The 17,147-nt window shown below is 41.2% G+C and overlaps 1 pseudogene; it reads right to left on the reverse strand.

Moving 5' to 3' along the window:
* Positions 1 to 15,734: 15,734 nt before the first annotated feature.
* LOC147431313 (large ribosomal subunit protein eL42-like) lies at positions 15,735 to 16,610 on the reverse strand (annotated as a pseudogene).
* Between the last annotated feature and the right edge of the window lie 537 nt (positions 16,611 to 17,147).

Raw genomic sequence — 17,147 nt, forward strand, 5'->3', positions numbered from 1 at the left:
CTGTGAGTGCCTGCCCGCACTCTTGTACTTTGAACACATATTAATACAAAGAAATGGGCGCCAGTCTTTGGGGCCAATAACTCTAGGCACGGAACTCCGTCGCACCACTGTCGAATAATTGTGAACTGTGAACTGTTTTGAAGTGGTTATTTGGTGTTGTCGCAGTAGATTCTTGACTTGGAGTGTCCAAGTATGTTATAGTGGTCTCAGAGCACGGTCGATTTCTCTTCTACGGGAAATCCAATCCCTAATATTTTTTCTGCGGCACCTATGACTTTAGGCAAGGAGATGCGGGAAGGGATCACAACAAAGATTCAGGCAAGGAGTATGGCCCGCCTCGGCCTACTCAGGCGGAGCGTCGAGAGATGGAGTGTCAACGATTGATCTGCAATGCAACAAAGATGATGCTTAATTTTGCCAAGGACCCGAAAATGGCAAAAATATATGAGCAAGAGCTCTTTGGAAGAGGTGTACACACAGTGGTAGAAAACCACAGAACCACCCCAAAAACGGAATTGCTCAGCTTTTTGACGCACAAAACAAAGCTAAAAAGCACGGCAGAAAGCAAAAGAAAGGCACTGACTCCCGGGTTATTTGGGTCGTCAGTCGACATTTGAAAAGGAAAAGAAACAGAAGAAGCGTGTTCGATTTGAAGGAGTACCCAGTTCTTCTTCTTCTTCTAATAGTTCTTCTAGCTCATGTGATCGAAAAGGCAAAAAGCGAAGCAACTAGCAACGCTTTGAAAAGGGCAACAAAAAGACAAAGAACTCTAAATCTCGCCCCGTGAGTGACAGTTCTACAGAGGACTCGTCTACAAACAGTTCAGACTCTGACGACAGCTACTTTTATGCAAAGAAGAAGAATTTTTACAAATCCAACCAGTATGACTTTCTGGAAGACAAAAGCAATAAAGTCCGAGAGTTTAAAGGAAGGTGGACAATCAATTAAATTTGACACGTTTTCTAGTTATAGAGATGCTTCGAAGGCTTTGTCTTTTGTACAACAGTTTGACATCGCTTTCGTGGGAGGGCGTTACTCAGAGCACTCTAAGATTTAGAGAGCTACCTCTTACTTTAAGGGGAATGCTCCAACTTGGTGGTCCACGCTTCTATTAAGCAAGACTACGCCAGTTAAATGGTTGAAATTCAAGAGGCTTTTTATTTCTTCTTGGTTGACTCGAGAGTATGAACGCGATATAAGAAATGCTTGGAACCATCTTTGGATGACCAAGAAGGACACGGTGGACGCTTATTGCGAGACATTCTGGAGCTCTTTTCTACCCGCCTCTTCATTTAAGAAGATCTCGTTCAAGGAACAGATTGAGCGGTTTACCTTGGGTCTACCTACAGAGATACAAGATCACTGCTTGGAACAAAAGTCAAGTTCTATTCAAGAGTTGATGAGTCATGCAAAATGGGGTTTTGCCATTCACTCTAGCAGTTTGACCTACCCCACCGATGAGATTATGACACAAAGAGCCGAACAGACTTTGACAAATGAAAGTAGAAAGAGAAAGAGCAACCAAGAAAAGAAGGATGCACGACCCAAGCTTACTCTTTTGGAGCGGGCTCGCTACATCAGGGAAGGGAAGTGCTTTGGATGCGGGGAAACTGGACATATCTCTGCGAGGTGCCCTAAAAAGGCACAAAAAGAACAGAACGACAAGGACGACGAAAGGCCTGAGAGTTCGAGAGCAGCTGAGGAACGTGGATGAAAAGGCAAGATGAAAACAGGACTAGTTCCAGATTGCGTGGGTACCAATCCCAACACGGTGGACGAGAGTAGAGAACTTTGCCGAGCTTGGGGCAGAGCTTGGGGCAAAGTGAAAAACCAAGAAGCCCTGATCTTCTTTGATGGAAGAACCAAGGCCAACTTCATTTCACCAGAATTGGCGGCGCAGCTCGAGATCACTCCCTATCGGATGGGACACTTGCGGAGGCTGTTCTAGCGGCACCCGGCAGGGACGTAGCCATTACACTTGTCATTGGCAAACTTCGCTTGCATTGTCAGGCGTATTTGGGGCATGATGACTTTTACATAATGCCTTTGGAAGGTTGTGATGTTCTCTTGGGAATTCCATGGTACCACAAGAACAACGCCGTGGTCAACTATCAGGCGAGGAAAGCAACATTGACCACAAAGAAGGGCAAAATCATTGTACTCAATATAAAACTTAAGGGTGAGTCTGTCCCTATTGTATCAGCTTCGGCCATTTCTAAATTAATGAAATCCAGTCTGTTTGTTGGCTCAATCTTTATGAAAGAGTTGAGTGATGAGGATAGGACAAATATGTCTGAACTTCATAAAGAACGCCAAGATTTTCTCCACTCTCCTGTCGATTGCTTCTCAGAGGGCCTTCCAAGCGAGTTACCACCAACTCATCCTGAACATCATACTATTGATCTGATACTTGGAAGCACACCAACGAACTGGCCACCTTACAGTGTGAGCCAAGCACAGAACGAAGAGATTATGAACCAAGTGAGTACTTCACCGTATTGCTCTCTAATGTTGTTGGTTTTGAAGAAAAACGGATCTTGGAGAATGTGCATCGATTATAGAGCTCTCAACAAAATCACCATCAAGAACAGATTTCCGATTCCTAGGATCGATGATATACTCGACAGATTACAGGGATCCTCGTGTTTTAGCAGGATTGATTTGAAGAGTAGATATCATCAGATGAGAATTGCACCGGAGACGTCTACAAGACAGCCTTTCGGACGACTTTTGGGTTATTTGAGTTTTTGGTGATGCCTTTTGGCCTAACCAATGCTCGTGCGACATTTAACTGGTTGATGGACAGGATTTTTCAAGAGTACAGGCTATTTGTTGGCACTTTTTTTGACAATATCATTGTTTTCTCCAAGAATGAGGTAGAACATAGAGATCATTTGCTTCAGGTCTTTCAGGCATTACGAGATCACAAGTTAGTGATTAATGCGAAGAAAAGTGAATTCAGCATGCAGGAGTGCAAATGGATCCGGCCAAGATAGAGACTATCCATGATTGGCCCGATTTGAAGAATGTCCATGAAGTTAGAAGCTTCTTGGGGTTGTGTTCGTACTACAGGCGGTTCATTCGAAAGTTTGCAAAGGTTGCTTACCCTTTGCATATCTTGACACAGAAAGGAGACCCTTTCTCGTGGGGACCCACAAAGGTGACTGCCTTTCAGACATCGAAAGAGAAATTGACTACGGGACCAGTTTTGACTTTGCCGGACTTGCAAAAGTCATTGGAAGTATATTGTGATGCTTGTGGTCGTAGTCTGGGTGCGGTCTTAATGCAAGAAGGCCATGTCATTGCTTATGAGAGCCGATAGTTCTCAAGGCCGGAATTGACATCACAGATTTATGAGAAAGAGCTTTTGGCGGTTATCCATGCTCTTACTCAGTGGCGGCACTACCTACTCGGAGCGGACTTTACTCTCTTTACAGACCATCAGAGTTTGGGCTACTTCTTGTCACAGAAGCAGCTATCGAAAAAGCAGATGCGGTGGGCGAACATCTTGTCACAGTTTTACTTCCAGATTGTCCATGTTCAGGGACAGAAGAATTTGGTGGCAGATGCTTTGTCTCGGAAGCCGTTGGTTATGGCTATTTCCAAGATACATCATGGGAGCTTCGAGGATATGGTCGACCAGTATGCCACAGATCCGGATTTTGCAGATGTTTTCACAAGGATACGGGATGGGGAGACAGTAGCGGGATATTCCATTCGGGATGGCTACTTCATGAGGAAAACCATATTGTACGTTACACAGCCGTTGAGAAAAAAGGTTATGACTGAATGCCACTGTCTGCGTTTTACGGGTCACCGCGGCATTGCTACCACCATGAAAGGGGTAGAGAGATACTTCTTTTGGCCGAGGCTCAAGAAGGATGTGGACAAGTTTGTGCGCAGTTGCTTGGTATGCTAGAAGGTCAAGTTGGACAGGCATAAAGCACAGGGATTGTTACAGCCTTTGCCCATATCCAACCGCCCATGGGAAAGTATTGCAATGGATTTCATTTTTGATCTCCCATGAACACAGAGTGGTCACTATGGTATCTGGACTGTTATTGACAGATTTAGCAAACAAGCTCATTTCATTAGTTAAAGTCTAGGTAAGAATGGCAAGATTTTTACAAAGCGTATTGAAGCTAGATAGAGAGCGAAGTGAAGAAATGATCTTCAGACCTCACAAGAGAAACACAATCCGATCACGTCAAAGGAAAAATACCTAGTTGAGTAAGATCACGTTCAGTAATTAAAGTAATCCCGAGTCATTAAGACTTCTTCGTGATTAAAACTTTTAAGTCAACACTAAAAATGGAAGAGAAGTGTATTATTCAAGGTCCATACCAGCTTAACTGTCCTTTAATCTGAATACCCTAAAGTTACTGACCGTCTTCAAGCATCAGTTTACCAAAGATTGAGTCTGTCTACTCTCTAAAGCATGTCCCGAGCTGAGGACAGCTCTTTCTTTTTGTTGGGGAGTTTGTAAGGTCCCTCCCTAAATCCTAGAGCTATTAAGAACTTTTTCAGCCTAGAAAATAATTTAGAAAAAGCAAGACCGACAAAAAAGTCATGTGGACAATGAGACTTTACTTCAGAATGAAAAGACAATGATATTTCGGATAAGAAATTACGTCATCCCTATAGTTTTCCAAAAGATTAAGATTATTTTTATACTTCTTCATCAAAAGCCGCGTGGGAACTGATCTACATCGAGAACTAAGAGAAAAAGGGACTAACTTGATTGAAAGATAAACTTAAGAGATAAGAATTAAGAAGAAAATTGGGATCCAATAGGAATTAAGAAGAGAATTGGGGTCCAATAGTATTTGAGAAGAGAATTGGGGTCCAATAGGAATTAAGAAGAGAATTGGGGTCCAATAGCATTTGAGAAGAGAAATGGGGTCCAATAGCAATTGAGAAGAGAATTGGGGTCCAATAGGATTTGAGAATAGAATTGGGGTCCAATAGGAATTGAGAAAAGAATACCCACCATTTCCTATATAAGCACCCTCTCTCCTTTGTAATTTAACACACATATTGCTAAGCTACTTGCATACTTGCCATGCTCAAGATTATGCTTAAGTAAATCAAGGTTTCCATTAAACCTTGCTCTTGCTCTCTTCCTCTCTTGAAGGCCAAACCCTTGAGGGTTTTGTGAAGAAGCTCCTCTCTCCTTCCTCTTCATCCTAAAGCCCTTTCCTTCCTCCTTGAGCCTCACATCTCTTCAAGAAGGACTTCAACCCCACTTCCCTCTTGTTTAGAGGAGGTAATCTTCATTTCTAGTAAGATTAATTAATCCATGTGTTTTAATACTAAGAAGGTTTATGTGCATCATTTTAGGTTTAAGCTTTAATGGTAACCTTGGAATTAAGGTTAAGTATTAATGGTAGTTATGCATCATTAAGTTAAGCTTCAAAGGTAGATTTGCACTCGTAAGCTAAGCTTTAACGATAACTTTGCACTTAGATATAAGCTTTAGTGACTACCTTGCATTTTTAGGTTTAAGCTTTAATGGAAACCTCACAATTAGGGTTAAGTGATAAGAGTATCATTAAGTTAATCTTAAAAGGTAGATTTGCATTCATAAGCTAAGCTTTAATGGTAACTTTGCACTTAGATGTAAGCTTTAGCGACTACCTTGTATTCTAGGTTTAAGCTTTAATGGAAACCTCGCAATTAGGGTTAAGTGATATCTATGCATCATTAATTAAGCTTAAAAGGTAGATTTGCACTCATAAGCTAAGCTTTAATGATAACTTTGCACTTAGATGTAAGCTTTAGTGACTACTTTGTATTTTAGGTTTAAGCTTTAATGAAAACCTCGCAATTAGGGTTAAGTGCTAAGAGTATCTATGCATCATTAAGCTAAGCTTCCAAGCTAGATTTGAACTCTTAAGCTAAGCTTAAATGGTAACTTTACACTTAGATGTAAGCTTTAGTGAGACTACCTTGTATAGCTTTAATGGAAACCTCGCAATTAGGGTTAAGTGCTAAGAGTATCTATGCATCATTAAGTTAAGTTTCAAAGGTAGATTTGCACTCTTAAGCTAAGTATTAATGGTAACTTTGTAATTAGGTGTAAGCTTTAGTGACTACCTTGTATTCTACGTTTAAACTTTAATGGAAAGCTCGAAAACTCATAAATTATAGGATGACCTTCTAGCTTCTTAAATGGAAAGCTAGGCACCATAAGAAAAGAGTAGTTGTCTAAGCTCGATAGAAGTAGTTCAATTTTTGGTATTGAAGAGTATTTCTAAAAGTTGTCAATTTCAAGTTTGTTTGCAAATACGGGATGGGGAAGAAAGGGGATAACTTCGCGGAATTAATCTCCGTGTTGTTTGAACCGAAAACTCTACAAGTTTCCATGGAGATGCCCATGGATAGCAAAGGATTGCAAAAGCCTGGGAATCGACACAACGGGGATCGAACTTAAAAAGATGGCATTTTCGAAGAGACATTAACCATCAAATGCCTATGGCAAAAACTCGCTTGTATTTTCTAAATAAACTTGGTTGGTAGACAATTAATGAAAGTAGGAATTCAGGTATATAAATGAATGAACCTGGAAATTACCAACTAGGAGTTAAAAAGGAATCTCGAGAGGTGATAGGGATAGCCCATTGCAAAACATAGATTTAACTAGGAAGTTTAAAGATTGTCTGGAAATGACCGAAAACCAAGATGGATCTTCTTGGGGTCAATTTGATTGAAAGGCCGGCCCATTGAGAGGATTCTCTTGGAGAACTTGACGGAGATTGGCCATTTTCGGCTAGGGCAACGTAACCGGCAAGTTGTTATACCTAAGTCATTCATGCCCGAGGGATAAGAGATGAATGGGTTTGTTTTACTTTTGTCCGGCCGGGTGAAGTACCCGCGGTATCTTATTGGAAATTGGCCATAATCCGTGTATGGCCTGATGCCAATAGTTGCATGAGAAGGTCATACTCAGGGAGGATGATGTGAATTTAATTAAGGAAATTTGTTCGACTTGGTTGCTTAAAAAGGAACTGGAAAGGCTAGGAATATAGGGGCTATCCTGTGCATCTGTCACCAGATGGTGCTCTACCTCTCGAAACAAAATGCTTAGGAAGGAATGATTAAATTACTTGATGAGCCTTTTCCAAAAACTTAATTCTGAAAAATATTGTGAAGTTGTTGCCATTTTGATGGCTTGTAACTGATTATCTTGGCTTGAATGGGAAGGCAAGATGAATTGGTTGAAACTAAATGTGTTGCATGATTAGTTAGAAAACTAATTACAAGCTAATTATAGCAAATAAAGGAAAGAAAATGAATTAAAAGTTTCTAAATAAAAATCTGGTGGGAACAATCAGATGAATTTCCTTGAACGAGGGTATGCAACAGATTGCATGCTGCTTGTTGTTTGATGATGTCTAATAGACTATTGTCTTCCTGATTTTGTAGTAGTTAAGTACTACCTCGGGAAGGGATTTTCATGAAATGGTTCGTCGGTGGGTGGGCGGATCCGGAGGGTCAGATGGCCGGATTTTGATTTAAAATTTTTATATTAAACGCTAGGACTACGTGGGATAAAAATGGGTAATCGGGGACGAGCGAGACCAGGTAGGATTGCAAGATCCCTCTTCTTAGGGGAAAGCGATAACTGCCGTGTCTGCTTGTCAGGAAAAAGGGGTTATCGCCATGAACCAAGGGAGAACAAGAAAGCAAGAGAAGATCCTCAAGTTAAAGATCAAGAGAATCAAGACTAAGGACCACGATTTTGGGTGCAGAAATCTGTCAAGGACAGATTGATTATGAGAAGCGGATGGAATCGTTGAATGAAGAGATGTACCCCCTTGGGTTGGCATTCGAGATAGTAGACCGAAGTCCTATCTGAGTGTCGGTCCCAAGTGGGAGGGATACCTGCAGATAGATCTACGTCATTCCCTGGAACGGTCTGGAGGACTGAGGGAGGTGAGTAGGGTCAAGTCTGGGTATGGCACTCACAATCCAAGCTTGTCTTGTTGTTAGATAACCTCTATAATATACATGCTCTGAATTCTATCCTGTTCAAGTTTCAACAATGCTTATTTTTTGCAGTTAGTTGACTCTTCAGGAGATAGTTTTTGTTGAACTGCAACCCTCAGGCTTGGTACTAAAAATTTCATAGGAACTACTGCTTCCAATCCATACACGAGCTTGAATGGTGTCATGCCTGTTGTCACTTTAAATGTTGTCCTAAAAGCCCAAAGTCCTGAATCCAACTTCTCATCCCAATCTATCTTGTTCTAATTTACCAACTTCCTGATTATCCTGATCAAAGTCTTATTGGTACTTTCTGCTTGTCCATTTGCTTGAGGATAGTACACAGTTGATTTCTTATGCAGGATTATATGCAGTTCAGTGAGTTTACTAATCACTTTTTAATGAAATGTCCTCCCTGAACAGAAACCAACTCAATAGGGCATCCAAACCTAGTCATAATATTTTTATACAAAAATTTTGCCACGCTCCTTGCTGTGTTATCTCTCAAAGCCACAACTTCTACCCATTTTGTGCAATAATCAGTTGCAACCAAGATATACTTGTTCTGTGTAAACCTTGCAGGTGGCTTGATGGGACCAACAAAATCTAACCCCCACTTTTGGAATGGCTCCAAAGGTAATATAGGTTGCAAGGCATCTTGTCTACATTCAATGGTCTACCCTCTCTTTGACATAACAAACAGTTCTTACAACATTCCTGAGCATCTTTTATAGCAGTTGGCTACCAAAGTCTTGCTTGAAATATTTTTCTTGCAATAACATCTCCTGAAAAATATCCTCCTAAATTACCTACATGAGCTTCTGCCAGTACTGCTATCTGTTCAAACTCACAAACACATCTCCTGATCACTTGATCAATTCCTCTTTTGTACAAAACCCCTACAATAACTGTAAGAGGATTGCTTCTTAGTGCTAATCTCTTTCTTTGATCCTTAGTCATTGCTTAAGGTAACACCCCTTCAGTCAAAAACTGAAGCATGTCTTCATACCATTCCTCTGACTAGTCAGTCACCTGAACTAGAAATAGCTCTGTATCAGGCAGTTGATCTGGCACACCTCCAAAATCTTGGTCTCCTGTTTCCAATCTACTCAAAGAATCAATTAATACATGAAGTCTGCCTAGAGTATGTATTACTACATAATCAAATTCCTGCAATAACAATATCCATCTTGCCAACTTCCCTAAAAGGTGTGGTTTATTCACCAAGTAGATTACTGCCTGGTGATCTACATGAAAGATTACCCTATTTGCCAACAGATGATGTTTAAACTTTTGCAGTACATAAACCATTCCCAAGCACTCCCTCTCTGTAACTGTGTAATTCTTCTTTGCAGGTGTCAATACCCTGCTTAAATAGGTGTGAACCAACCTCTACTGGTTTCTTGCATTAATGTTGCACCCACTGCTACATGAGATGCATCCACAAAGATGTGAAATGGTAACATCCAACCAGGAACAGACAACATTGCTGCTATAGTCAACATGATCTTCAAAATCATGAATGCCTTGATCTGATCTTCTCTCCATTCAAATATAATATCATTCTTTGTAAGCTTTGTTAATGGTGTGCACACATGAGCCAAGTACCTCAAGAATCTGTTATGCCACTTGACTTGCCCCAAAAATCTGCTCAATTGTTTAATTGTTCTTGGTTTTGGTGCCTTTCTAATAGCTTCCACCTTTCTTGGATCAATAGAAACCCCTTCTTCAAAAATCACATGCCCTAAAAGCACTCCTCTTTTCACTGCAGAAACACGTTTGGCTGGATTTAATGACAGCCTGAATTTCTTGCATTTTTTAAAACACAACCTCAAGTGTTCAAGATGCTCCTGCTTCTTTTCAAAAACACTAAAATCATCCAAGAAAACCCTCATAAATGTTGTAAGGAATTCAGAAAACACATGTTGTACTGCTTTTTGAAATGTTGGTGGAGCATTTTTCAAGCCAAATGTCATCACATTGCTAGTATAAATGTCCCATTCAGTCACAAAAGCAGTTTTTTTCCTGTCTTCAAATTCCATTGAAATTGTAACCACTAAAACTATCCAATAACCTATAACAGCTACTATTGCATCCAGTAGTGTATCACAAAAAGGTAAAGGAAATGGATCACTTACTGTAGCTGCATTCAGTTTCTTGTAATCCACACACACCCTGATCTTTCATTCTTCTTTGGAACTACAACAATTGGTGACAACCAAGTAAATTCCTCCAAAGGATAAATAAAACCAACAGCCAATAGTTTGTCAATCTCTTCTTTAACCTGTTTGGCATAATTAGGATTCGTCATGTACCTTTGTTGTACAACTAGAACTACATATGCTTTTAAATTAATTTCTTGTTGACACAAGCTAGCATCTACTCCTTTCATATCTATGTATTTCCATGCAAAAACATCTTTGAATTCTAACAACAATTCCTTCAGTTTCGGTTTAAATTCCTCATCCATATCTGCTAATACCTTCACTATCTGTGGTTCCTCCTAGGTATTCAGGTTCAATTCCTATAGTTCATCTTGAGTTACTCTAGCCGTTCTTGCCATTTGATGTTCAAAGGCTCACTTTTCTTGCTTTACTACTTCAATAGCTTACTCCTCCTCTCTATTTGCAATCTTTAGGTTCTTCAACAGCTCATTGTCCATCTTGTTATTTGATTGTTTACTCCCCTGAGTAATTCCTAATTTCTGAGTTATTAACTATATTACATCATCTTCTAGCTGTAGCACATATCTACTTGCTATCTTTTGCATATCCACTTCAAAAATAGGTACAATTGAAGAATTAGTTTTAAGAAATTCTTCTTCTGTATCCTCTCCAATTTCTCCTACCATAATCAGTCCTTTTGCATGCAGTGCCTTGAAACCAGGTAATATCACCTTTTTTGCATCCATTTGCATTCTCTCTTTCTTCTTTCCCCTTGATTACTATAGAGTCTGCTCCAATAGCTGCTTTACTCTTGCTTCTCTTAATCAGGGCCTCCCCAACATCATTGGATAAGAGCAAGTAGATTCTTCCAACCTGAGAATCACAAAGTTGGTCACAAACTGCAGTCCCCCAACTAAAATCATAAATTCTTCAGAATCCCCAAAGACTGAACCTGTCTTTGGTCTGCCATCTTAACCTGAAAAGGTGTTGGATCCTACTTCAAGAGATTCATACGTTTGCATGTCGACTCTAGGAGAATATTAACTCTTGACCCGCCATCCAAGAAACTCCTAGAACAAACACCTTTCCAATAGATACCCCCACTACTGGTACCTTGTAATCCACATCCATTGGTAAAACTTCACATGCTTCTCCACAAAAATTCTTCAGTTTCCCTACCTATTGTCTAATTTGTACCTTTCACTTCAATACTTAATCTTTCAACAACTGCTGGGAAAATGCAAGTATCAACCTTAACATTTGCTTTACAGTAAATACTATTGGAGCTGACAACAAAGCTTCATAAAATTCATCACCACTGTCCTACTCTTTCACTATAGTCTTCCTTTTATCTAATGTACTTTTTCCCTGGTCATTGAAGGATCTTGCAACAAACTCCCATTATTCAGATAACATATCCCCACCTTGGGACTCTCGTACTTCCTTGAGTGCTTCTGTTCTCACTTCTTTCTACTCATTCCAATTTACAGTGCCCTGGTCTTCTTTTTCTTGCATGATTTTCTTTCTTGGCTTTGATTTTGATCTTGTTACAACCATGACATCAGTGCACCCACTGCTTTCACGAATATCCTCAATTGGATACATGTTGCACAGTCACAGTTGTAATGCTTACCCATTCCCTGAGTATACTGACAATTGTGTACTTTCTGAACAGGTTTTTGCTCCTCTTGATGCAAATGTATCCTATCCTGAATCCATTCTTCATCCATCCATTCTTCTTCAATTCATTTCTCCAACACCATTAAATTAGCCTCACCTGAAGGTCTCTATTGTTGCTGGGGTGGAGGTTGTTGATTATGTGCCTGAGGCCTGTTAATATTGTTGTTATTATTATTGTTGTACCTAATCATTTATGTGCCTACACCACAGTTCATAGTCAGGACCTTGTCTATGTCCTACTGCTCCACAGTAATTACATTGCAACAACTGCTGCATATTATTTTGACCTGTGTTCTGGTATCTCCAATCTTTCTGGTTCTAAAACCTTCTTTGAAGTGCATGTCCTTGATGTATCCTGTTAGCACCTTGAGGAGCCACCACATTTGCAGCTGCCTCCCTCATTTTTTGAGTAATATACTCAGGTCTTCTTCCGCTGAAATCTGGATTATAATAACAATTTTCATATTCATGACCAAATCTTTGACAAACCTGACAATATGGTTTTTTTGACATTCCAAAGTGACTCATTCCAATTGTCTCTAATTTTTCTTGAATGATTTTGTTGACTGCATCTGCAGTTACTACTTCCTTTCCTTGCTTCTTTTCATTCTTTTGCTTACCCTTATCTTTCTTCTGCTTCTTCTTTTCCTGCTTCTTCTTCTTTTCTGACCAATCTTCATCATCATCAGAATCAGTTTCCTCCTCAATATCCTGATTTGAATCTTCATCTTCTCACTCTGACTCTTCTGACTCTGAGTCTAAATCCTCACTCTTCTTCTTCTTCTTTTCCTTTAGTTCTGCCTTACCTCCATATCTTCTTTCAAGTCTTATAGTTGCTTCTACCAAATCAGTAAAATCTCATGCATTTGCTAATGGGGGTCTCCCTGCTACTGCACTTATGAACTCTTTTTTAAGTCTCTTACAAAAGTAGTCTCCCAATTGCTCCATAGAAGGTTGTTGTGTTGCCTCCAATCTATTATTCAAATTCCTAATTTTTTGTGCATAATCTTCAACCAACAAATCTTTCTGCTTCAATTTTCTCAACTTCTTCAAAATGTCTTTAGGTGTTTTATATAGACGCATGATTGAGGATAGTTCAAAGAGTATCAACTTAGCCTTTCTTAAGGATTGCAGAGACCCTTGAGCTGCCATAGGCTATAACTTTGCACCTGTTTGACATTAGACTGATGAGGATGAGAGAATCAACACAACTAGTTCCATCCCACAAGGTTCCTTACAGGGTACCTATAGGAGCATTCATAATAAGGCTATCTATATATTGTTGTGTGGATGATGCTATTCTCCTTCTAGGAGTAGTGATGTTGAGCCTATATTAGACTCAATGACCATACCCTCTATACAGTTGAAACAACTTAGATCACCTCTGAGATTCACATCATCCAGCTATACTGATGAAGCATATATCACCACCCCAAGACACCATGCAACTACCACATGAGGATAGAGTTGCCATGACAAGCAAAGAGCACTATACTAATTTTGTGCTACATTTCTTAGTATTGACAAGACATAGATCACCACCCAAAGACACCATGCGGGTACCACATGAGGATTAAGTTCCCATGACAAGCAAAGAGCACCACACTGAGTTTGTGCTACATTTCTTAGGCTATAGAGGAGGCATGCCTTGAATTGTTGACCTTGGATGAACATTCTTACACCAGAGGCACCTTCTCAGATGACATTTACCCTTCAATATAGTAGGGTAGTCAGAGTTCATAGATATCACATTAGTTCGATCGAGCTTTATAGTGATGAGCTCAAGGGCACATACATGTATCTCTCGATTAGCCCATACAATGTTGTAGTCAGAGCACATCTCGAAGATCATTTGGACACCCAAGTACATCATAGGATAGTGCAGTTGTCTAGATTGGACCACACACCCAAGTACATCCTAGGGTAGCGCAATTGTGTAGATTGAAGCACACATTGGCCTATGTTGATGATTGTGGATGTAGATATCAATGAGAGTAGAGCACATGACAGTTTGAACCAGCCTTGAGACTTATGGTATATCTTGTTAGAGATCCTCATGATAGGATAGGGACACATATGGTACTGGATATTTCTTGATGATTGGATCGCCCTATTCTCCACGACATGGTCAAGATCATATAGTCATGACCACATAGAGTCCACAAATAACTGATAGATAGACTTTCCCTACTAGGTCACCTACCAAATATCCATCACATCAATAATTTACCCTCCTCAAAGCATATGTTGGGGGTAGTTGTAGCAGAGTCTTACCATAGCCCGAGCGAGATTTCTCGAGCGAACTAAAACCCGAGCAAGAGAGGCCGGTCAACTTGTGAGTGAAGCGGCCAACTACAATAAGTGAGTGCATGAAAGAAGACTACATGTCTTGAACTCTTGTGGATTTGTATAGGAATCCTATATGTCTTGATTTGTGGATTTGTGAATGCAACACATCATAGGCCATAGGCCGAGCAGGGAAAGAGGAGAGCGATGGGGAAGCTGAACAAAGTTTCTAATAAAAAGGGTCCAATGTTTACTGCCTTTTTGCATATACACCGTGAATACACACGGTAATTGGCCGCGACATCATTGTCACCATCATCGCACATGTTTGTGGGAACCAAAGTAATGCAAACTTCATCAACCCTAGATATCATTCCAAAACCACAAGAGTGCTATCACCCACTGTTGAGCTCTTCTAAGCTCACTATGTTGAGATTGTGTTGTCACGATAACTGTGGGAATGAGTGGATGAGCATACATTGAGGCAAGTCGTCGGCCCGCTGATTTGCTACTTTCAGTGTCATGTTGGAGTCTATCTCTCTCTCTCTCTATCATTAGTCACCCCTTTTGAGAAGTTTCTACTCACATGTACACATTGGCATCCATTATATATAATAAACTGGTCATCGGTCTCTATCATTAGTCACCCCTTTTGAGAAGTTTCTTCTCACATGTACACATTGGAATCCTTTATATATAATAAACTGGTCATTGGTCTAGAGAGAGAGAGAGAGAGAGAGAGAGACCAACATTTTGGACGCAGCAAATCCACCTCCTCCTCCTCCATCTCCGCCTCCGCAGCCACCACCGTCACAACCTCGTCCCCAGCCGTCGCCTTAGCTGCCATACCCAGGCTCGTACCCCTACTGTTATACCCATACCCTCGCTTGTACCCGTACCCATGCTCGTACCCTACGTAGCCACGCCCGCTTCTGCCTTCTCAGAAAGCCTACACACAAGAAGTTGGCACTGTAGCTGAGAGGTTGTGCAGTAACCGCCCACGCTACCCTTACATACACGTGTTGACTTCTGAGCCTCGCTGGTGCCCTCCACATACACACACACACACACTCACACAACAAACACACACACACATGCACTTGCGTCTGTGATCGAACATCAATGGAGTACATCGCAATGCTCCATTTACTAAGCAGCGTCTATGTAAAGGTACGAGCCATCGCTTGACCAACTGGGGAGTGTTTTTTTTTCCACACACACAGATCATGCATCACGACTGGAGCAGGAGGTGCGACATAAAATTTTCGGCTAGCGCAAAAGGGGGTCTGTTTCCAGGGTTCTGTTGGCAACCGATGTAATACCATTTGACGAAGGTGACGGTTGCGGCTGATGGCCAGCTTGGACTCCGTAACTGCCATGATCGACAGGCGCTCCGTCAAGTTGGCGCGGTTCTCTCTCTCTCTCTCTCTCTCTCTCTCTCTCTCTCTCTCTCTCTCTCTCTCTCTCTCTCTCTCTCTCTCTCTCTCTCTCTCTCTCTCTCTCTCTCTCTCTCTCTCTCTCTCTCTCTCTCTCTCTCTCTCTCTCTCTCTCTCTCTCTCTCTCTCTCTCTCTCTCTCTCTCTCTCTCTCTCTCAAAACAGTGCAAAGGTCTTGAGCAAAACTCTTCGATTCATCATGATGCTGCAAAAATTGACCTAGTACATGGCACCCTTGCGCTTCTTGTCACCACCAATCTCAAAGTGCTTGCATCGCTGATTGGATGCTGAGTTACATACTTGCAGCTCTGACATTGCAACCTTAACACAATTTTCTTTGTAGTCTTAGCCTTCTTGTGGAAGACCGGCTTTGTTTGGCCACCATAGCTAGATTGCTACGAAGCTTCCAAAATGGTCTACGGCACTAAAACCCCACCATGGGTTGGAAAGAAAGAGAAAAAGTGTCAAGACCCAGCTATCAAAGATGTAGTTGAAGGTCTAAATGCACAAGGAAGGGGACAACAACAACAATGACAACCTGAAGTGCTGATAATGAAACAAATTCCCCCAGAACCGCAGTGGAGACCTCTTGTGAGCCCATGGGGACCTCCTCCAATAGGCATATTACTGAGCATGGGACATCAGATCCCGTTATCATGTCCAATCCCCAAGCCATCAATAAGGGATAATGTAGCTGAACGAAGAATATGTGAGAGACAGCATTCTGATTCCTCTGTGAAACAATTTTGTGAGCAATTTGGTGGTTTGAGTGTTTCTCAAAAAGCTAAACCTATTGCAGATTTGAGCAGTGCAGCATTGACGATCGGAAGGAGATGAGAGGAGCGCTCTCTCTCTCTCTCTCTCTCTCTCTCTCTCTCTCTCTCTCTCTCTCTCTCTCTCTCTCTCTCTCTCTCTCTCTCTCTCTCTCTCTCTCTCTCTCTCTCTCTCTCTCTAGCACTGCGCGCCGGCGCGCACCCTTAAAAGGAGTTTGAAAGGGTGTGCTTCTTGCAGTCCTTGCCCTTGCAAAAGGACTTCTTCGTCTGTGGAACGTTCACCATGGCCGCTGGTTTGCTGAAGCAGCATTGACGATCGGAAGGAGATGAGAGGAGCGCTCTCTCTCTCTCTCTCTCTCTCTCTCTCTCTCTCTCTCTCTCTCTCTCTCTCTCTCTCTCTCTCTCTCTCTCTCTCTCTCTCTCTCTCTCTCTCTCTCTCTCTCTCTCTCTCTCTCTCTCTCTCTCTCTCTCTCTCTCTCTAGCACCGCGCGCCGGCGCGCGCCCTTAAAGGGAGTTCGAAAAAAACTCTTTCCCAAAAACTTGGCAAACCGACATATGTGACTGACAAGATATTGGAAACCATCACAATCACGGCTAAGGTTTCAACTTCCAGATCAACTAAGGATCATATTAATCCAAATTTAACTTCTAAGTTTCTAAGAGGGTGGAAAGTAGGATCTTTCCTTCAAAACTCTTCAAAAATCAGAACATTGCCTTTATATATTCGCTATTTCATGAATTGGCGAACCTTCACACATTCATTTTGTGAGGAATTGCAGCCATTTATCATCATTATCATCATCATCATCTAGAAGACCCCAC

Source organism: Adiantum capillus-veneris, chromosome 21, assembly GCF_014529385.1.
Source record: "Adiantum capillus-veneris isolate H3 chromosome 21, ASM1452938v2, whole genome shotgun sequence".
In the NCBI taxonomy this organism is placed as follows: Eukaryota; Viridiplantae; Streptophyta; class Polypodiopsida; order Polypodiales; family Pteridaceae; genus Adiantum; species Adiantum capillus-veneris.